The sequence below is a fragment of the Rhinopithecus roxellana genome, chromosome 17, assembly GCF_007565055.1.
Source record: "Rhinopithecus roxellana isolate Shanxi Qingling chromosome 17, ASM756505v1, whole genome shotgun sequence".
In the NCBI taxonomy this organism is placed as follows: Eukaryota; Metazoa; Chordata; class Mammalia; order Primates; family Cercopithecidae; genus Rhinopithecus; species Rhinopithecus roxellana.
The window spans coordinates 29,427,625-29,450,726 of NC_044565.1; the positions used below are offsets into that span (position 1 = coordinate 29,427,625).

The 23,102-nt window shown below is 37.3% G+C and overlaps 1 pseudogene; it reads left to right on the forward strand.

Moving 5' to 3' along the window:
* The first annotated feature begins 19,709 nt into the window (after positions 1–19,709).
* On the forward strand, positions 19,710–21,084 carry LOC104660589 (annotated as a pseudogene).
* The last annotated feature ends 2,018 nt before the right edge of the window (positions 21,085–23,102 follow it).

Genomic DNA, 23,102 nt, shown 5'->3' on the forward strand with positions numbered 1-23,102 from the left:
CCATCCCTTTATATTGAGCCTATGTGTGTCTCTGCATGTGAGACGGGTCTCCTGGATACATCACACTGATGGGTCTTGACTCTTTATCCAATTTGCCAGTCTGTGTCTTTTAATTGGGGCATTTAGCCCATTTACATTTAAGGTTAATATTGTTATGTATGAATTTGATCCTGTCATTACGATGCTAGTTGGTTATTTTGCCCGTTAAAAATTGATGCAGTTTCTTCATAGCATCGATGGTCTTTACAATTAGGCATGTTTTTACTGTGGCTAATACCAGTTGTTCCTTTCCATGTTCAGTGTTTCCTTCAGGAGCTCTTGTAAGGCAGGCCTGGTGATGACAAAATCTCTCACCATTTGCTTGTCTGTAAAGGATTTTATTTCTCCTTCACTTATGAAGCTTAGTTTGGCTGGATATGAAATTTTGGGTGGAAAAATTCTTTTCTTTAAGATTGTTGAATATTGGCCCCCACTTTCTTCTGGCTTGTAGAGTTTGTGCCGAGAGATCTGCTGTTAGTCTGATGGGCTTCCCTTTGTGGGTAACCTGACCTTTCTCTCTGGGTGCCCTGAACATTTTTTTGTTCATTTCAACCTTGCTGAATCTGACAATTATGTGTCTTGGGGTTGCTCATCTCAAGCAGTATCTTTGTGGTGTTCTTTGCATTTCCTGAATTTGAATGTTGGCCTGCCTTGCTAGGTTGGGGAAGGTCTCCTGGATCGTATCCTGAAGAGTGTTTTCCAACTTGGTTCCATTTTCCCCATCACTTTCAGGTACACCTATCAAACATAGATTTGGTCTTTTCACACAGTCCCATATTTCTTGGAGACTTTGTTTGTTTCTTTTTACTCTTTTTTCTCTAACCTTTTCTTCTCACTTCATTTCATTAGTTTGATCTTCAATCAGTGACGCCCTTTCCTCCACTTGATCAGATTGGGTATTGAAGCTTGTGCATGCATCATGAAGTTCTTGTGCCACGGTTTTCAGCTCCATCAGGTCATTTAAGGTCTTCTCTACATTGTTTATTCTAGTTAGCCATTTGTCTCTCCTTTTTCAAGATTTTTAGCTTCCTTGCAATGGATTTGAATATGCTCCTTTAGCTCAGAGAAGTTTATTACTGACCTTCTGAATCCTACTTCTGTCAAATCGTCAAAGTCACTTACTGTGCAGCTTTGTTCCACTGCTAGTGAGGAGCTGTGATCCTTTGGAGGAGAAGAGGTGCTCTGGTTTTTAGAATTTTCAGCTTTTCTGCTGTGGTTTCTCCCCATCTTTGTGGTTTTATCTACCTTTGGTCTTTGATGATGGTGACCTACAGATGGGGTTTTGGTGTGGAGGTCCTTTTTGTTGATGTTGATGCTATTCCTTTATGTTTGTTAGTTTTCCTTCTAACAGTCAGGTCCCTCAGCTATAGGTCTGTTGGAGTTTGCTGGAGGTCCACTCCAGACCCTGTTTGCCTGGGTATCACTAGCGGAGGTTGCAGAACAGCAAATATTGCAGAACAGCAAATATTGCTGCCTGATCCTTCCTCTGGAAGCTTTGTCCCAGCACTGCACTCACCTATATGTGGTGTCTGTCGGCCCCTACTGGGAAGTGTCTCCCCGTTAGGCTACACGGAAGTCAGGGCCCCACTTGAGGAGGCAGTCTGTTCGTTCTCAGAGTCCAACAGCCATGCTGGGAAAGCCACTGCTCTCTTCAGAGCTGTCAGACAGGGATGATCCAATTTTCCATTTTTACCAAAGACAAATCATGGTAAGACCTATTTGCTTTGTTATACTTGGCTATTTGTATAAAGTACAGCAAGGTCATCTTAGCAGCCTGTAACTGTTAGAGAACTTAACAGTTGTCTTATTTGTATAAAGCACAGCAAGAATAATCATTTTTCACATAAGGTTTTTTTGTTTGTTTGTTTTCTTTTCTTTTCTTTTCAAGTTACTTTTATGGAACCTTGTTCTATAAAAGGAATCTCACATAAGACGTCTTTTAAAGCCAAGCCCAGCCATGGGTTTGTACCCTCAAATACCTATAAATTGAGTAAATTCTTCTCCTCTTGAGGTCCCAAGATAACTTGGGGCTCCTGGGCCTATCAGAAAGTGACATTCTCTACTTACCACAGGTCCCTGTACAGGGACTGTGTAGGCAAGATACGAGGCCAGAAAAAGATATGCTTTATATTTGATTTTGCAGTTTGTCAACTAACAAAGGCTTAAGACACTTGATATAAAAATAGAATTTCAAGTCACCACAAGTCACTCATTTAGCTAAAATGATAACTCAGATATTTTTTAAAAGCACAACTCTATAGTCACTGCGAGAGGAGAGAATCACCTTTCTAAACAAGACGCAATAAAGACTGCATGATGCCAGCTGAATCTGTCTCTTCTCTCTCTCCTCCTTTATTCCCTATCATTTACCTAAAGGCACAGCCAAAAACCTTTCATTATCTTTTAATGTTAAATAAAAGTCTTTTTCAAAAGATAAAACCAAATTTTATGTCTGCATTAGTGCATCTTTAATGCTAAAGCTGGTTTGTAACAATATTTTGTAAATGTAACCAGTTTTAAATAGTGTGACCATAAGGTATGATTTTCATAAACCTCTTATAACTCTTTATAATTTTTGTTAAACAGATCAATTGTCCAAGAAAACCCTGTTGTTTTGGCCACATGGACTCAGATTCTGTCTCTAAATCAGTATGCTTTTATTTTAAGGTTTTAACCTATGGGGAAAACAAACGTAAATAATCCCCTTCAAATCTTAGCCAACTTGCTTATAGGCACAGAACCTTTTTTACAAGATCAACCCTTCACAAACCCTTTTCAACTTATTTTAAGCATTCAGTTTTGTCTCCTTCTTTTAGGTTAAGGCAATCTTTAAAACCCTCTGAACTAGACAAAATAACATTCTCTTTAACAAAATCTATATCCCCATGCCTTTTTATAACCTCCCACCAAAACATTATTCTACTTTCCTTCTATACTTTGCTACCTTTTATGTAAAACTTTTTACCCAGTAGTCCCAATTACATGTTACAATGTTAACTCTTAGAAACTATTATTTTTGGTGAAAAAACTGATAAATATGCAATTTTTATTATGTATTAGGTGTGGAGCCTAGGACATCAGACAGAACTGCAGATAAGGTCTGACTTTTTCCAGCATAGTTAGGCAGCATGGCTAACTCCACGTGTCTCCAGGACCTCCCTAGAATCTCATGCTCCAAAGTAGGTAAACTGAACAATTTTCAAAAGCCAAAAAAGCAGTTTATGTCCTTAAAGCCTTTTGCAAACCTAATATCTGAGCTGCATAATTTAAACCAAATGTCTAAGTTTTCGAAGATATTTTAACCTATGGGGAAAAAAAGCTAAATAAACCCCTTCAAATCTTATACAACTTACTTATAGCCACAGAACCCTTTTTAATAAGATGTTTGGAAATAAAGTAATCTTTGGGGATATAAAGTCAATTTCTTTATTTTTCAAAACCCCCATTGGGTTTTGAAAAAACTTTAAAACTTTAAAACTGTCTTTTTTTCCCAAAGATTACTTAAGTCACGTGAACCAAAAGGCATTACAGTTTTAACTTTTCTGACAAAATATTTGATTTAAACTCTTATTATTTTTAAACCAATTACAAAGCACTTTCATATATAGACATCACACACAAAACATATACAAACACAGAAGAAGATCCTGTAGTTGTAAGAGTTTTCATTTGCAAATTTCTTAATTGTATTACTGGCTTCAGGTTGGAGCTCTTAAAGGAACAGGGTCAGGAAAGCATGCACTTTCTAGGGCATAGTAAGCAGACACAGACGGAAAGCAAAACAGATCCCCCCAAAATTAAGGGTCTAATTTTTATAACAGATCCTGGATTCTCCCAAAAAAAGAAACACTATAGAACAAGACAGTACAATGATTTTATTGTGCATTTTATTGCCAGGCAACCCAAAGCCAATTAGCCCATTCTGTTATTAGCCCATCCCCTATGGGAGTCTTATCTCTCAGGAGGGGAAGAGGGAGAGTGGTGGATGGGGTCATCTTAATACCTTCTAGGTGGCCAAGACCGTGCTTCTCTGATCCAAACATTTAAAAAGCCAAGAAACCCCCCATAACTGCCATTAGTTATCCCCAATAATCTTATGTCCTATCTAGTTATTACACACCAAAACTCTCTCATAATGTGAAGTGATTTCTGATACCCCCAAACGTAAAAACCATTAGATAATGCAGTGCAAAATGGAACAGAACCTTAGATTTTTGAGTGGAATGTATCTGTTTTTAATTCCTGGGTTTTCATGAGGAAAACAGAGGTTATTCTCCAAATGGGGTCTGTAGTACCTAATTTGTTTTTTCCTAAGAGTCCCATGCTGTTACATCCACTTTTTAATTTTTTTAGATGGAGTCTCACTTTGTCACCCAGGCTGGAGTGCAGTGGCGCGATCTCAACTCACCGCAAGCTCCGCCTCCCAGGTTCACGCCATTCTTCTGCCTCAGCCTCCAGAGTAGCTGGGACTACAGGCACCCACTACCACAACCAGCTGATTTTTATTTTATTTTATTTTTTTATTTTTAGTAGAGTTGGGATTTCACCGTGTTAGCCAGGATGGTCTCAATCTCCCAACCTCGTCATTTGCCCACCTCAGCCTCCCAAAGTGCTGAGATTACAGGCATGAGCCACTGCACCCGGCCTATATCCACTTTTAATTGAACTGACTATTAATCATAGTGCCCTGTCAAGAAAAAATCTTTTAAAGTTTCTCATTACTCCACTTTAGCCATGCAAAACTGCCAATATTTCTGGCTCTTGGACTTTACCAAAGGTAACCTTCCAGGAGCTCAGAGAAAGGAATATTCAAGATGGTTCATGGAGGGGAAGAGAATCTGTAAATGGTAAAGGTCACACAGGTATGCAACAAGAAAGGTCTCATTCCCTAAGCAGCCAGGAATGAACCCAGGCTGCCACTGTAAAATGGCAGAGCCTTAGCTACCAAGCTACAGCACTGGGCAGTCTCTATTGCTCTTCCCAGAAGGAGCCTAGGGCAGTCTTTTTTGAGCTTGCAAAAGCTTTTAACTGCTCAAGATAATTTTTAGGGCTAACTATGACATGAACCCCCAAACTCCTGTCCTCTGGATGGCAGAGACCAAGAGAAAGTACCATCATGTGGTTATAAGGTCAAGCTCCCAAGGACATTTTTCAACACGTGGGCCCTTGGCTAGATGATCACCTTGAGTAACAGAAAAGACAGGAAAGGGAAAGGAGAGAAAGAGAGAGAGAAAAGCATTCCCTGCAGCAGAGTGGGGAAGGTGAACAGTTCAGTTAGGCCAGAGAAAGGCCCATCCATTGCAGCGACACTGACAAGCTTAGGCACCACTTATCGGTTGTGAAGGGATCTTTTCCAGCTGTCTTATCAGCTCTCGAATTTCCCCTTTTGGGGAAAAAAAAATCTCCCCAAGTCCTATAATTCTGTACTTTCCTAATCCTGTCACCCACAGACATCAGCAAAGAGTGCAAGGCAAATTAATCCAAAGAGAATAGCCACTAACATCCCATAGTACTGAACCTGTTCTTAGCCAAGAGGGACTTTATTGAGAGGGACTTCTAACCCACTAAATCTTAGGAAGGACTCTAACCTTCCTAAGTTGGGACTCGAACTCAAGTTTGGTCAAGTGTCCCTGCCTTTTATTAAGAGGGGCCTTTAACCCTCTCTGACTTAGAAGAGACTTTAACTCCCGCATGTTGGGCCTCTAACCCAATCCCATCCACTACCTGGGTAAATGCACGCCACTTACTCAGTCTTCCAATTGGTGCTGCAGTCTATTTCCTTTGAGTTGAAGGTCTCCTCAGTATCGTCCCTTCATGGCCTCCAAAAGATGTTACCAGAAAGAGGTCCTGATCCAGACTCCAAGAGAGGGTTTTTGGATCTCACGCAAGAAAGAATTCAAAGCTAGTCCATGGAAGAAAGTGAAAGCAAGTTTATTAGAAAAGTAAAGGAATAGAGAATGGCTACTTCTAGCCAAAGCAGCCCTGAGGGCTGCCGGTTGCTTATTTTTAGGGTTATTTCTTGATTAGATGCTAAACAAGGGGTGGATTATTCATGAGTTTTCCAGTACAGGGGTGGGCAATTCCCAGAACTGAGGGTTCCTCCCCTTTTTAGACCATATAGGGTAACTTCCTGAAGTTGCAATATTTGTCAACTGTGATGATGCTGGGGAGAGTGTCTTTTAGCATGCTAATACATTATAATTAGCATATAATGAGCAGGGAGGACCATCAGAGGTTACTTTTTTTTTTTTTTTGAGGCGGAGTCTCGCTCTGTCGCCCGGACTGGAGTGCAGTGGCCGGATCTCAGCTCACTGCAAGCTCCGCCTCCCGGGTTTACGCCATTCTCCTGCCTCAGCCTCCCGAGTAGCTGGGACTACAGGCGCCCGCCACCTCGCCCAGCTAGTTTTTTTTGTATTGTTTAGTAGAGACGGGGTTTCACCGTGTTAGCCAGGATGGTCTCGATCTCCTGACCTTGTGATCTGCCCGTCTCGGCCTCCCAAAGTGCTGGGATTACAGGCTTGAGCCACCGTGCCCGGCCAGAGGTTACTTTTGTTGCCATCTTGGTTTTGGTGGGTTTTGATTGGCTTCTTTATCGAACCTGTTTTATCAGCAAGGTGTTTATCACCTGTATCTTGTGCTGATTACCTATCTCATCCTGTGACTTAGAATGCCCGACTTCCTGGGAAAGCAGTCCGGTAGGTCTCAGCCTTATTTTGTCTAGCCCCTATTCAAGATGGAGTTGCTCTGGTTCAAAAGGCTCTGACAAGTTGAGCAGAAAAAGTATTTGGCAAAATATACCACCCACTGCTAATAAAAACTCTCAGCAAACAGAAAATGGATGAAAACCTACTTAACTTGATAAAGTTTATGTAAAAATATTCTATAATTGACATGAGTCCTAATGTTGAAAATCTGGATGCTTTTCCCCTAAGATCAGGAAGAAAGCAAGGCTGTGTTTTTGAATCACTCCCATACAATATCCTACTGAAAGTTCTAGCTACTGCAATAAGACAATAAAAACATATACAACGTAAACAGATTAGGAAGAAAGAATTAAAACAGCCTTTCTTTGAAGATTATTGACCTGATTTTCTACGTAGTCTATCTAAAGAATCGGCAAAATAACTCCTGGACGGATAAGCGCATATACCAAACAGGCAGGATACTAGGTTAATATAAAAAGTCAGTTGTCTTTTTTTAATATTCAAGCAATGAACAACTGGAGTTTGAAATTTTTAAAAGAGTACCATTCTAAGTAGTACCAAAATAATGAAATCCTTAAAGGTCTAAATCTAACAAAATATGTCAAGGAACTACATACAGAAAACTACAAAACTCTGATGAAAGAAATCAAAGAAGATCTAAATAAATGGAGAAATATTTCATGTTCATGTATTAGAAGACTTGATGTTGTTGAATAATTCTGCTCAACTTTATCTATGTATTGAACACAATCTCAATCACAGTTTCAGCAAGCTATTTTGTAGATATCAATAAAATGACTCAATCCTTTACATGAAAAGGCCAAAGACTGAAAAATCCAATGACATACTGAAGAAGAATAAAGTTGAAAGAATCACACTATCAATTCTGAGACTTACTGTAAAGCTAGAGTAGTCAAGAAGGTATTGGTATTCGTGAAATAATAGTCATTCAGATCATCGAACAGAAGAGCGAGCCGCAAAACAGGCCCATACAAATGTAGCCCACTGATTTTTGTTTAAGAAGTAAAGTTAATTCAATAAATGGTTCCAGAAAACTTGGATGAACCTAGACACAGACCTCACACCTTTTACAAAAATTGTCATAGTAGATCACAGACCTAAGTGGAAAATAAAAAACTATAAAACTTCTAGAATAAAATAGAAGAAAATCTGAATGATCTTGGGACTGGTGATGTGTTTTTAGGTAGAATAGACTTCTGTTAATAATATAACATCACTACTGGTATATTAATGATTACAAGTGTAAAGTGAGATGTTTATAAGAGGGAAGATGGCTTGTGAGGTATATGGGAACTCTGTACTATCTTCACTATTTTTCTATAATAATAAATTTATTCTAATAAGTCTATTTTAAAAAATACAGGGAGCTGGATTCAATTTGAATTTTGAATAATATTGAATGATTTTTTTTTTTTTTAGTATAAGTATGTCCCATGACATATTTGAGACATATTTGAAAAATTGTTCCTTGTTACCTGAAGTTTGTATTTCTCTGGGCATGGACATCCTGTATTTTATGTAGCAATTTGTTTTTTTTAAAGGGAGTGAGTGAGTGGGTGGCGAAATAAGGGCTTATCAGTTAAGGGAAGTTCTAAAAAAGCCAAGAATTTTACTGAGAAATTCATTCCTTTGTTTTTCTGAAGCAGGTCATTAGCTTGGGTGCAGGGGGTGCTGAGTCCTTCCTATATAGTTCAGCAGCTTCTTGTTGCTTTTGAATGGAATTGTCAAGGTAGAAGTTTATTTTCAGATCAACAAGACTTTAGGATGCAAAGTGGGAAGCAAATACATGGGGAGTATCCTCTCGAACTTAATCAGGAAATTGCAACAAAATATACAGCCTTCTAGGATCTAATGGGCAGTTTTTCTAGTGAAGGTTTTAATTAAGAATGTCTATATGTGTGAACATCGACACATACTGATATCTATTTCCTTCTGATACTTTCCAGCATTTCATACTGTCTAAGTAATAGGGAAAAATCTAGGTGTGTAACAGGGAAATGTCTCTGTTCTGGTACAGACTAAAGATTTTTCTCTTCATCTGGGTTCTCCTGATCCACATTTTGTATGTATTACTGTTCCAGCATACACTTAACGCTGTTCCAGTCTGCACTGTTTTATACCCAAGTGGTCCTGTCGTGAATTACAGAGAAATCCCTAGTTTCAGTTCCTAGCTTCACCGATTGCAAACGCTTCCAGTTGCAACTACTCTCCTCTAGTTCTGTCTATTACAGTACCACTGGTACTTGGTTGTCTCTGAAACACACCAGGCACACTGCAGCTTCAGGGCATTGCTATTCGTTTGTGATATGCTCTGCCCCCATATATACACACAGTCCTCCTTTCAGCTGTTTTCTCACAAGTCGTCTTCTCAGCCAGGCTTGCCCAAGCCACACTATTTCATTGCACCACTACCCTGGACATTCCTTTTCTATTCCTCTATACCTTATTTTTCATCTTTAAAAATAATGACTAGTAAACTTTAACTTTCTCTGATTATCTTGGTTATTTTATGACTCACTCACTGGGATAAACACTGCATGAGGGTTTCTTTTCTGTATCCTTAGTGTATAAAAGTGCCTTGCACATAGGAGGTTCTCCCTAAACGTCTGTTGAATTGATGAATGAATCTTAAATAGCCCAGTTCTCATTAACTCATGGACTAGAATAACTATCAGTTACTGACTGTTCTAAAATAGCATATATCTATTTTTCCAGCATCTGAACTTTCTAATGTTGCTTCTTTACCAAATGTCCAGTTTGTCTGTGTTCCACTGTGGCAAATGGGTGTGGGCTGGGTTGTCATAACCTGGAGTAGCTCCAGAATTCCCATATGTGAGAAGCTTAGAGGCAACAGTAGTAGAGGAGCTAACAAAGGAAAAATTCATTCAGAGAAACTTGTAGGAGGTAGGAAGAATTAAGTATGAAAAGATAATTTGGAGTTATATTTTGGAAAGTAAAATGTCCTTCACGTTACACTCACGGAACAACCATATGAGGGATCTACAAAAAGTTCACAGAAAATGTATATTATGAGAAAACTATGCATGGATTTTGATGGATTTTGACATTTTTTGCACCAAAATAAACTCGTACTAACTTGTTATAGCATAGCTGAACAGGAACTTGTTTGAGGCACTAAGAAGGCTAAGCCAGCAGTTTGAAAAGAGCACCTATCAGAAAATGAACCCCACTAAATTTGAAGCAAGAACAAAATCAAATTTATATTGAAGCTTAGATGCAAGAAAGGTGAAATCATTGACGCATTACAAAAAGTTTATGGAGACAATACCCCCAAAGAAATCAGCAGTTTGCAAATGAATAACCCATTTTGAGAAAGACGAGGCAATGTTGAAGATGAAGCCCTCAACAGCATCCATCTACATCAATTTGTGAGAAGAAAAAAATCACATCTTGTTCATCTTGTTCATGCCCTCATTGAAGAGGACCACAGTTAACAGCAGGAACAATAGCCAACACCGTGGACTTCTCACTTGGTTTAGTTTACACAATTCTAACTGAAAAATCAAAGTAGAGCAAACTTTCCACTCTAAGGCTGCCAAAACCATTATGCCCAGATGAGCTGCAGACAAGAGCAGAACTTTCAACAAAAACTGTAAACAAGCTGAATCAAGATCCTGAAGCATTTTCTTCGAAGAACTGTAACAGAAAATGGAGCCTGGCTTCATCAGTACAATCCTGAAGTCAAAGCACAAGGGACTGGCTACCAAGAGGTGGAAGCAGTCCAGGCAAAGCAAAAGAAGACCAGTCAAGAGCAAAGGTCATGGCAACAGTTTTTTGTGGATGCTCAAGTTATTTTGCTTGTGAATGTTTTTGAGGGCCAAAGAAGAATAACATCTGCTTATGATGAGGGTGTTTTGAGATACTTAGCCAAAGCCTTAGCAAAGAAATAACCAGGAAAGCTTCATCAGAGAACTCTGCTTTGCCATGACAATGTTCCTGCTCATTCCTATCATCAAGCAAGGGCAATTTTGTAAGAGTTCTGACTGGAAATCATTAAGCATTTACCCTATGGTCCTGATTTGGTTAACTCTGACTTAGTTTTTTGTTTCCAAACCTTAAAAAAATCTTTAAAGGGTACCCATTTTTCTTCAGTTAATAATACAAAAAAGACTACATTGACATGCTTAAATTCCCAGGACCTTCAGGTCTTTAAGGATGGGTTTATTGGCTGGCATCATTGCTTACAAAAATGTGTTGACCCTGTTGCAGCTTACGTTGAAATATAGGGTTTATATTTTGAAAATGTTTATCTTTTAATTCCATTTTTTCAACAAACTTTAAAAAGTTTCCTTGTAGAAGATTTTTAAGCAGGATGTGATTTTATCAAATCAGGATTTTTCTGGTGACAGGGAGGAGGGTGGATGGAGCACAGAGAAACAGGAGGCATGTGGGTAATGTTTCTATAACAGGATTAATTTATTTTAAAGGAAGAACATAAAGAAGTCAATGAGTTTCCATCTGGATTTTTCTTAGTTTGGAAATCTTCTCAAGTTTCTAACAGATTTTATCATGACCTTAGTGTATTTTTGAGTTAACAAGCCTTGATAGAAAATAAAAATCTACTCTAAATATTTAAAAAATATATTTCAAGTGGTGATGGAACATTTCCTTTGTCATAAGGACATTTTACCAATCTGCATAGAAATGCTTTAAGTCTTGGAGAATTTCCTCCGTTATGTCGAGGCTTCTGCCATCTGCCTTTTGAATTTTGGTTATTAAGGTTGAGCAGCTTTGTGGCCTACTCAGATTGCCAACATCTGCCTCATTTACTTAGGCTTTTTATTTTTCTAATATCCAGGGTGAATTGAGTTTTAATGGATGGTACCGATTTTACCTTCGCTTTCTATTCAAAAATAAACTTTTTTTATATGAATCTAAATCTTCTCTCGCTCCATCCACTTGCAGGCAAGTAGGCATTTTGTAGAATGTAATTATTACAGAGGAGCGATGCTATTTTTTATTTAGCACAATTTACCTATTGCAGAACACAGCATACAGTTCTATAACGCATAATGATCATAATGGGCTACATAGACCCTCTCGGCCAGCTCTATTTTTGCATATGATTCATTTTAATTTCAGAGGCACAAAAGGGATTATGTCTCTATTGGAATGTCTTGAGTAAGCCCTACAGCAGGGGAGCTGTGATGTCATTTGTTCTATGAAAAGCATGCTTTCATCTATTATGCACTGAGTCTGAAATATAAATATAAGATACCGAGGGATTTTTTTTTGTTAGAAAACTGGTCATATGCATTTTTCTGTTAATAATCAGTACACATTTTCTCATGCAAATCATTTATTTAATAACTAAAATCCAGAAGTTGTATCTCAAGTTGCAAACTGACTTAAAGTCATCATCTCCAACTTGCTTCTGCAGGTATCTGCTAGCTATTTGTGACAAGCTGGGCAAGGCAGTCTGTAGTTTTACTTTTTAAATTTGGATCACAAAACTTTTGTCAAATTAAGACTCTAAATATAAGTTACTATGTTCAATTTCTAGAGGATTTTCTCAGTTTTATTGAAGTTATCATCTGCCTTCTGATTTTCATTTATTAAGATTAACAATACAGATTATCAAATTGCAACAATAACATTGATGATGAGATTGTGGCATAAAAAGTAACGTGGTGTATTAAAACCACTGGACAAATCAGAAGTTGTGGATTTGGGTTCTAAATCAATCATGGACTAGCCTTGTCGTTAGTGCTTACCACCTAATAGTTAAGTTTCAGACTATCACATGCCTCTCAAAGGGTTAGATCTATGTCAATTATAGATGGATGAAATTAGAGATACTTATTATGGAACAGAAAAGGTGCTCATAAGAGACGAAAAGGATTAAAAAAAATTCAGATATTTACCAAAGAAAACTGGCATAGCAATAGCAAATTACATTACAAAATAGAGAAACTTATAGTTCAAGCAAATAACTTGTGATCACATACAAAATTTGGAAAGCAAAACTGAAAAGTGTAATATTATAGATATTTCAAAGAGCTAAATCTGAAATAAACAAATAGTATGTAGTCCATACAAGTTCCATGAAACATTTAAAGAAAGTTTAGAAAATATTCACATACTAAGTCACAAAGAAAGTCTAAAAATTTCAGAGCACTGATGCAATGCAAACCAGATTTTCTGATCAAAACTCAATTAAATTAGAACTTAACAACAATAATCATCACTCTAAACCCATTGTGGCAACCAGGTTTTAGGATTGCCGTAACCATCCTTGACTTCCGTGATTCAGACTTTGTGTAATCGTCTCCCACATTGTATCACAGTTGGTCTCTCTTACCAGGAGAACATGACAGAAGCTGTGGTGTATTCCATTTGAAGCTAGGTGATAAAGGGCATCACAGCTTCTGCCTTGCTATCCCTGGGATTGCTGGCTGTGGGGGATCAGTAAGCAGCTCTATGAGGATATCTACAGTGGAAGGAACCAAGGAAAGTGAAGGATGGGGTCATTAGGCAGCAGTAATGTAAGCAAACCATCTTGGGATTGGATCCTGCCACTTCAGTTGTCTTCAGCAAACTGTAGCCCTGACAAACGTTTTGACTTTAACCTCACGAGCCCCTGCACCAGCACTACCCAACTGAGGCACTCCAATATTCCTGATCTCAGAAATAGATTTCTATTGTAGATTATAAACATTTGATGTTTTAAGCCACTAAATTTTGGAGGAATTTGCTTTACAGCAATGGGAAAGTAATATATTGATATACTTTTACAATTGATATTCTGTTCCTAAATAATTCCTGAGTATGATTCTTTTTTAATTATTTTGTGGATTTGTGTCCCTGTCCAAATCTCATGTCAAATTGTGATCACCAGTGTTGGGGGAAGGGACTGTTGGGAGGTGATAAGATCATGGAGGTGGATTTCCCCCTTACTGTTCTTGTGGTAGTGAGTGAATTCTCACGAGATCTATGTTTAAGAGTGTAGCACTTCCCACTTTCCTCTCTTCCTCTTTCTCGGGCCATGTAAGACATACCTCATTTTTCTTCACCTTCCATTGTGATTGTAAGTTTCTTGAGCCTTCCCCAGCCATGCTTCCTGTATAGCATGTGGAACTATAAGTCAATTAAATCTCTTTTCTTTTTAAATGACCCAGTTTCAGGTAGTTTGTTATAGCAATGTGAGAAGAAACTCATACAGTAGATATTTCAAAAATTACGTGAAAGTAATGATAAAAACACAGTCAACTCTTGAACAACATGAGTGTGAACTGTGCAGGTCCACTTATACAGATACTTTCCAACAAATATAGTAGAAAAAAAATTGAAGATTTACAACAATTTGAAAAAATTTGCAGAGGAAATAAGTGACATAGAAATATTTTAAAAATTAAGAAAGCCTTCAGTATATTATGAATGCAGAAAATATATGGAGATACTAATCTATTTTATCATTTACTACCATAAAATATGCACAAATCTGTCAAAAAAGTTAAAATTTATCACACGTACACACTTACAGACCCTACATAGTGCCATTTGCTGTCTAGATAAATGTAAGCAAGGGTAAAAATGCAGTATTAAATCATAACTGCATAAAATTAACTATAGTACATACTGTACTACTGTAATAATTTCATAGCCACCTCCTGTTGCTATTGCAGTGTTGCGAGTAACATGTGATGCTAATTATCTCCGTGTGAGCAGTACAGCTCTCCAGTAAATTGCATATCACAGTAAAAAAGTGATGTTTTTGTTCTCACATATATTTCATCATATTTAATGCAATACTGTAAACCTTAAATAAAACCATGGGACCCACACAAGGCACTACTAGCGATGCTGGAAGTGCTCCCAAGAAACAGAGATGTCATGCCACTACACGAAAAGGTTGAATTGCTTTATGTGTACCATAGACTGAGGTTTGCAACTGTGGTTGCCCTCCATTTCAAGATCAAGGAGTCCAGTCTAAGGACCACTGTTAGAAAAGGAAATGTGTGAAGCAGTTGGTGTAGCTATGGCAGCAGGCCCAAAACCCCTGCACTTTTTGAGGAATATCTTTTTATCTCATGTAGAAAATGCAACTTTTATGTGGGTGCATAATTGCTATAACAAAGGCACACCTGTATGATTCAAGAAAAAGTGAAGTCATCACATAACAACACAAAGAAAAGAAAGGTCAAGGATCTAGAACTGGAGAAATTAAAGGCAGCAAAAGATGGTTTGATAATTTTAGAAAGAGATTTGGCTTAAAAATGTCAAGATAACAGCAGAAGTATTATCTGCTAAACAAGAGACAGCAGAGGAGTTCCCAGATGCTGTTGAAAAATCATTGAAATGAAAGAATAACTGCCTGAACAGGTTTTTAATGCAGAAGAGAGTGCCCTATTCTGGAAAAACAAAATGCCACAACACTTATTAGTAAAAAAGAGATGTGAGCACCAGGATTTAAGACAGAAAAAGATAGACTAACTGTACCATTGTGTACAAATACAGTCAGGTGTATAATCAGGACTGCCCCTTGTCTGTAAAGCTGCTAACCCCTGAGCCTGGAAGACAAAAGGTAAACACCAGCTGCCAGTCTTTTGGTTGTACAACAAGAAGGCCTGGACAAGAGAATCCTTTTTTTTCTGGACTAGTTTCATGGATATTTGTCCCTAAGATCAGGAAGTAGTTTGCCAGTAAAAGACTGCCTTTAAAGTTCCCTTCATACAGAATAATGCCCATGACCACCAGATCCCCATGAGTTCAACACTGAAGTGGTTTCTGTGTCCCCAAATGCAATGTCTCCAATTTATCTTACAGATCTGGGGGCCACAGTACCTTTAAGACTCATTACACACTGTACTCTATGGAAAGGATCATCAACACTATAAAGAGAACCTAGATAGAACATCATGAAAGTCCGGAAGGATTACACCATCGAAGATGTCATCATTGTTATAGAAAATGCTGTAAAAACCATTCAACTCAAAACAGTAAATTTCTGCTAGAGAAAACTGCGTCCAGATGTTGTACATGACTTCATAGCATTTACAACTGAGCCAATTGAGGAAATCATGAAGGAGATTATTGATATGGTGGAGGATGAAGGGTTTCAAGATATGGATCTTGGAGAAATTGAAAAGTTAATGGACACCAAACCAGAGGAATTAACAGAAGATGACTTGATGACGGTGAGTGCTCTGGAACCAGTGCCAGATGACGAGGAGGAAGATGACAAGAGGAAGCAGTGCCAGGAAACAAATTGATGTCAGCCAATCTGGCAGCAAGGTTCTGATTATTCAAGACAGCTTTTGACTTGTTTCATGATATGAAGCCTGCTATGATACGGGCACTGAACCTAAAACAAATGGTGGAAGCACCACACAGAAACACTTTTAGAGAAATGGAAAGGCAAAAAAGACAGAAATTTCAATGCATTTCCTTAAAATTACACCAAGTGTGCCTGCCTCCCCTTGTACCTTCTCTGCCTCTTCCACCTCTCCCACCCTGAGACAGAAGATGAATTCCCCCTCTTCTTCCTCTTCCTCAGCCTACTTCACATGAAGGTGAAGAGGGTGAAGGCTTTTATGATGATCCATTTCTACTTAATGAATGATAAATATATTTTCTCTTCTTTAGCATTTTCTTAATAACATTTTCTTTTCTCTAGCTTACTTTATTGCAAGAATATAGTATATAATACATATAATATACAAAATATGTGTTAATTATATGTTTGCATTATTAGTAAGGTTTCCAGTGAATAGTAGCTATTTGTAGGTATGTTGTTGGAAGTCAAATGTTATATATGAGTTTTTGACTGTGGGAAAGGTCAGCATCCCTAACACTTGTGTTGTTCAAGAGTCAACTGTTTAGTGAATATCTATGCAACAATTAGCTATATGTTTTTAAATAAACATTTTGTTCAATATAAGTTTATATTTGTTGTCTCATTTTTTAAAAATTATTGCTGGAATGTTTCATAAGACATAACCCAGAAAACATATTATTTAACCACAAATACTTATGTATTTTTTTTTTTACTGATTAGGAATTAAAGATAATACAATCACAAAATCTTTATCACATATAACACAATGATCAGTAATCCCTGATATAATATCTAGTTGATATTCAAATCTCTTGCATTCTCTAGAAAAAATACTTGCATCATGTTTGTATGAGATTGAAACAAATCTACACATCATGATCTCTTTTGTTGTTGTTGTTGTAGAGAGAGGGTCTGGCTATGTTACTCAGGCTGGTCTTGAACTGTTGGGCTCAAGGAATCCTCCTGCCTCAGCCGTCTGAATAGCTGGGATTGCAGGCACATGCCACTACCATGCCCAGCGTTCACAGACTCTTAAGTGTCCTTTAACTGATGACAGTTTTCCTCTGTCCTTGCCCATTTTCTGTTTACTTGTTGAAGAAAGTGTACTTGTTTTTAGTCAGAATTTCCAATATCTATTTGGCTGATTACTTTCCTGTGATGTCATTCTTCTTATTTCTGTGTCCCTTTTATTGCCTGTCAGCTATTATTCGTGTCTTGGAACTTAGTTAGATTCCTGTTCATTTACAGTATGTGTGTGTGTGTTTGTGTATGACCATTGGTATTGCTATACACTGTCTATGTCATTATGCAAGAAGGAATGTAAAAATGAATGGCCCATACTTAGTGATGATAAGATTAGTTCACGGAATCAGGATCCATCAAGTATCCACCTAGCAGATCCATCCCTTACAAATTTTCGAACAGGAATTTCTCTAATGGTTTTGGCATCTGTGGATTATCACTACTTAGACTTACTTATGCAGTAGGAATAGCAAAATGGTGAATTTCTAATTCTATCATTGATTTTGCATTTATTGGCTTACACTTAATTTTAAAAATTTCCCCTACCAACTACTTGTTTACCTTGCAGCAAATATTCTACAGAAAAGGCGGAATAAATACTTAAGCATTACAGTTACTATTTTAAAAAAATAATAGTAGGTGACCAATCAATGTCTTCTATCTTTGGCCATTACAAGCCCTTTCAAGTAGGTTGATATATTTTTTGTTTACACGATCTCAATATTTATTACTTTCCCTGTTTGAGGGCACAACTAGACACTTTATCTCACTTATGTCTGTTCTGCCCCAGACCTAGAATCACCGTTTCTCTAGGAAGTTATGGACACTAGAGAGTTTTAGTATTTTAAATTCTCTTTACTGGGAAGAATGTATATCAGCTCAATTTTTAACATATAGATATTAAAATGAGCAAATTCATATAGGCAACAGAAGTATAAACTATCTCTGTCTTACCTTTTTTTTTGACCTCAGAACTACCTGACAGTGAACCTATGGTATTGTTTCAGGTAACTTTTACAAACATATCATGTCTTGTATGTAATTAACACTTACAATCTTCTTGATTTAAAAACCAGCAAAATATATAAAATATTTAAGTGATCTCTGTATCATTTTTCAACTTTTCCCTTAGAAAACTTTATTTTATTACTTCCCATACACACAGAAACCTTACCTATTTTCACCAGTTCATTGTAGTTTGAAGACCAACTTTTACTAGAGATTAAAAAAGAAGTATGAAAGTACTTTGTGTATTTTTTAAAAGCTGACTTTCCGCGCAATCTCTAAGATAGTTTTTTTTAAACTAAAATGAAAATGTAGTCAATGATAATTCAAATGCATATTATCCTACTTTGTTCATGGGACCTTATACAAATGATTGGCTATTTTTCCGTTCAGAATTAAGGATTATTGAAGCTTGTGTAACAAGGACTTTGTTCTTCATAATTCATTTCCTGTTACTTGCTTATGCAGTGAAGCATTATAATTTGCAGGCTATTACCTCACAGGACTTATAACTTCATTGCTTGTACAAAGAAAAGAACAAAGATGAGTCAGGAGTATAAAAAAATCTCCTAGGTAATGAGAAAGTAAATCAACTTACATTTCCTGCAAATTGATAAGTAGGAGGTTTTTACTAATGAATCCTATAATTCTCACAATGCAGTGTTTATTTCCAGGGTTCCCTTCTAAGAAATATGACTGTATAAGGTAATTATTATACACTGAGATTAGGTCCCAGGTAAGCAAAACCCATAACGAATTACTTCCATAAGAATTAAAGCAAAATATCTAGATATGTTCTCAAATTGCCACATCTCAATAATTTTAAATCCACTAACACTTTAACAGACTCATTAAATTGTATTTGGAATGCAGCAGGTAGATTCATTTAAAAACAAATGAATCATTCTTATCTTAAAAACATTCATCCCAGCTTTGATTAAAACAACTGAGAGAAAAACTTGTTGAACAAAGCCATAGCCACTCAAAAATGCTCCCAGGCAAGGTGAGTTAGTCAGGGTGAGTGAAGATCATCCACATTGACCTTTATTGCCCTCTTAGTATTTGGGAAGATGAAGATCAAGAATCTGCAGGATGTCAAAGGCATAAACATAAGCTTTTCTTCTTAATCCTTACTTGAGTCAAGAATGTAGGAATAGAGCATTGCCTACTTGGCACTATGATTTTGAACATTTGGCAAACTGCAAAAATGAAAATTGTCTATGGCCTACTTATGAGATGACTGTGGAATAGAGGAAATCTATACATGAGGCACATATGTAGAAACCAGTATGCAAAGAATCAATATAATGAGGAGCGAAAAAGAAACAGCAACTTGAGATTTGGAAAATATTAAATAAATAACTTTATGCCAATGCATTTGAAAAGTTAGATAAAATGGAAATGTTCCTAGGAAAATATAAAGCAAAAACACAAAAATAAAAATACAAGTTCGGCAAAAAACAGGAAATATGCATAATCCTACAATCACTAATATACTTACATCAGTAGGTAAATATCTTCCCATCAGAAAACTCCAGACTCAACAGTCGGGAACCCACTCCAGCAGCTGCATGAGGCAGATGATGGAGCTAGAGCCTGAGCTGCTGCTTCAGGTGACCCTTTTGCAAGAGGTGGACACCATTAAACAGACCATTAAATCACCACTAGATGATTGCCAGAAGCTCATAGAACACAGAGTCAACACTCCAGAGGCTTTAGTACGAAAAGGTGAGATTGCCATGGTTGGTGGTGTAGGAGAAGAGAATGAGAAACTGTGGAGCTTTACCAAAAAGGCCTTGCATGTTCAGCTGGACAGCATACAAGAAGTTCCTTTACTGGTTGATGTGACTTGTGTATGTGCTCAGTTGGATGACTCTATTTTTAACATCATGAAAGACCACATTCTTAAGCATGGAACTGTAGCATCTCGCCCACCAGTACAGATAGAAGAACTGATAGAGAAACCTGGAGGCATCATAGTACAATGGTGTAATGTGGATGACAACTTTATGGCACAAGATGACAGGCTCCAGTTTCGTAAATGTACTTCAAATCATTTTGAGGATGTATATGTAGGTTTTGAAACTGAATTCATAGTATTGCACACAGACTCCAATGTTGATGATCATTTCAGAATCTGCACCGAGGAGATGGCCGACAGGAGCGGAGTCCTTGGAGTGTCCCCCAGACAGTTCATTCCATATTTGTGCCTCATGAGTGGACAGTTGGTTTTGAGGGGAAGGGTCTGAGCAATCAAAGAAATACGTCATGCCGGAACGATTCTGAATATTCAGGTGTTCTCGACTCCAGAGCTCCAACTTATTTCTCTGGGCAGACATTAATATTTAGAGTTGAAACTGTGGGACTGTGAGACAGAAGAGGCAGTATAGGAGTGTGTCATAAAAACAGAATGTTGGCCGGGCACGGTGGCTCATGCCTGTAATCCCAGCACTTTAGGAGGCCGAGGTGGGCAGATCATGAGGTCAGGAGATCGAGACCATCCTGGCTAACGCGGTGAAACCCAGTCTCTACTAAAAATACAAAAAAATTAGCTGGGCGTGGTGGCAGGCACCTGTGGTCCCAGCTACTTGGGAGGCTGAGGCAGAAGAATGGCATGAACCCCGGAGGCAGAGCTTGCAGTGAGCCGAGATCGTGCCACTGCACTCCAGCCTGGGCGACAGAGCGAGGCTGCATCTCAAAAAACAAAACAAAACAAAACAAAACAAAACAAAACAAACAAGCCAAAAACAGAATGTCTAGGACTCTCTGCAGCAGGATAAAGCTATGTGCATTGGTACAAATGGTACAATTTTTGGCAGTGGAAAAGAAAGGCCTCATCAGTTTCTTGCAACTACTTCTGTATCCACTGTCACGTTTGACATGGAAGCTGTGACTCTAGGAACTACCAATAATAATGAAGGCAGAAACGTCAAGCTAGGAATAACCCAGATAGAAGATGTGCAATACACAACCACTTATTTGCTGTCCACATGAATGTGTTGGCTGTGCTCTCCATGTTCAGTTATTTGTAAGCAGTGTTGACTTTTATCCCATCTTCAATAACGTTTCAGTCCTCAAGACATTATACTTTTTGCATTTTTTAAAATGCCTGAGCAAATGTCTATTAGTAGGCAAGCATTATCTTTTGTTTTTTTCATTACAGTTTGATTCAAGATAGGCTACAGTATTTTTACAAGGTAAAACTACTCATGGATGTTGTATGCACAGCAGGGTTAGCCATTTATCATGTATGTAATATGCACATGTGTGTATCCAGCTTGTGACATGCATTTTATTCTTTGTAGGGTTTGAGCTGCAGTCCAGTTTAATGTCAGTTTGAGAAATGGGGTCTCTTAGTGGACAAACAAAACTAAGGTAAATACTTACCTTATTTTTTTTAAAACCTAAATTTGTGTGTAAAACATTTATTTGAAGGACTTGCTTTATATGTAAAAGTAATTGTCTTAGCTTGTTATACCAGCTTACAGATTTTATTCTAATGTGAATTATTTGTTTCATTTTTACCAGTAGTGAAAACGTAGAAAAGCAAGTGTGATATTTTTGTAAGATAATTTATTTGGGGATTCATGTACCCTGTTAGACAATCATGACCTTTTTTCCTTATCTTTTGACATATAAGTGCTAACTCACAGAATTCTCCAAGAAGTTCTCATCCCAAGGTAGATGTCCCCACTGAAACAGGAGGATGTAGTTGGCTTATCTGAAAACCACAGTCATAACTAGGCTGGGGCTTTGCTGTTGGCAATTTGACAACGAGTGCAAGTGACTGAGGCAACACCTAAGGTAGCTGGGATAACCAAGACACCCAGAGATTTCCAAACTTTTCAGTGAGAAGACAGTGCCCCACACTGATGAGAAACCGATGGGAATAGAATATGAATTATTATGGACAGGTATTCTTGAAGTAAAGGACAGAACTGGTCTAGATACTAGTGGCAGACAAAACAGAAAGCACTAAAGAAGTGACTAGAAGAAAGATTATGTTTTCAATACTTAGTCGTAGCAGCATGATAGAAGAGAAGTCCTAGAATCCAGAAGCTAGAGAAGTATCTTGAGCCACATCCACATTCCTAAAACTACAGGAAAACTAATTTCATTTAAACATGAGGATAAATTAAAAATTTGAGTTTAATATAATTACGAATATATAATTTTTTATAAAGAATAAAGGTAACCTGAAAAAACATGCCTAAAAACGTGGCTAAAATGTATAGTGAAAGTAAAACCTAATAAGACAAAAGGGTTTAGGGGAAATTTAAAAGATGAAAAAAACTATGAAACATCCTCCTACAAACACACACATGATGTATTTCACAACACAAATTATGAAATGAATAGTTGGTTTATAACTTGGATCTCCCAATAGGATGATTTTCATATAAGTCTGAAAAATAAAATTAGTTATGGTCTTCTCTTCAAAAACAATTTAATATTCTTCTTTTGGTTTTTAAATTATAAAATGAAGACTATTTTCTCTTCTTTTTCCCCATGACCCATTATGAGTGGAAAAACTGTGTTGAAATTTGGAAAATTGAGGATATAAAAATGCTCCTTAAAAATCATATTTTGTCTTCAAGTTTTACTTTTAGGATCCGTTTCTTACTCTTTCTCATTCTTGCTTCCCTTTTCTTTGCTTGAATGGGTATACGTTTTATTAATACCCATCCTGGAATTCCAATAACAACAATATCATTATTAAGCAAATGATTTAAAGCATGTAAAAATATGAAATTGCAAAATACTTGGTTTAAAATCATAACTATGCTCTATTCTTAGTTTGCTGTTGTTTTCTTTTTCCAAGAAAGGATTTGTATTCTTTCTTACTATTGAACGTGAATCTACAACTACTGCAGATAAACAATATCTTAAAATAAGAGAAAGTAAGACAGGTGTGGTCCAGACTGGCCTTTGAGCTGTAATTTGAAACCCCTGTTCTAGAAGCCTATTATTTAAGCTTCTACTTTTACATCTATAAGCGATCTCAAATAAAT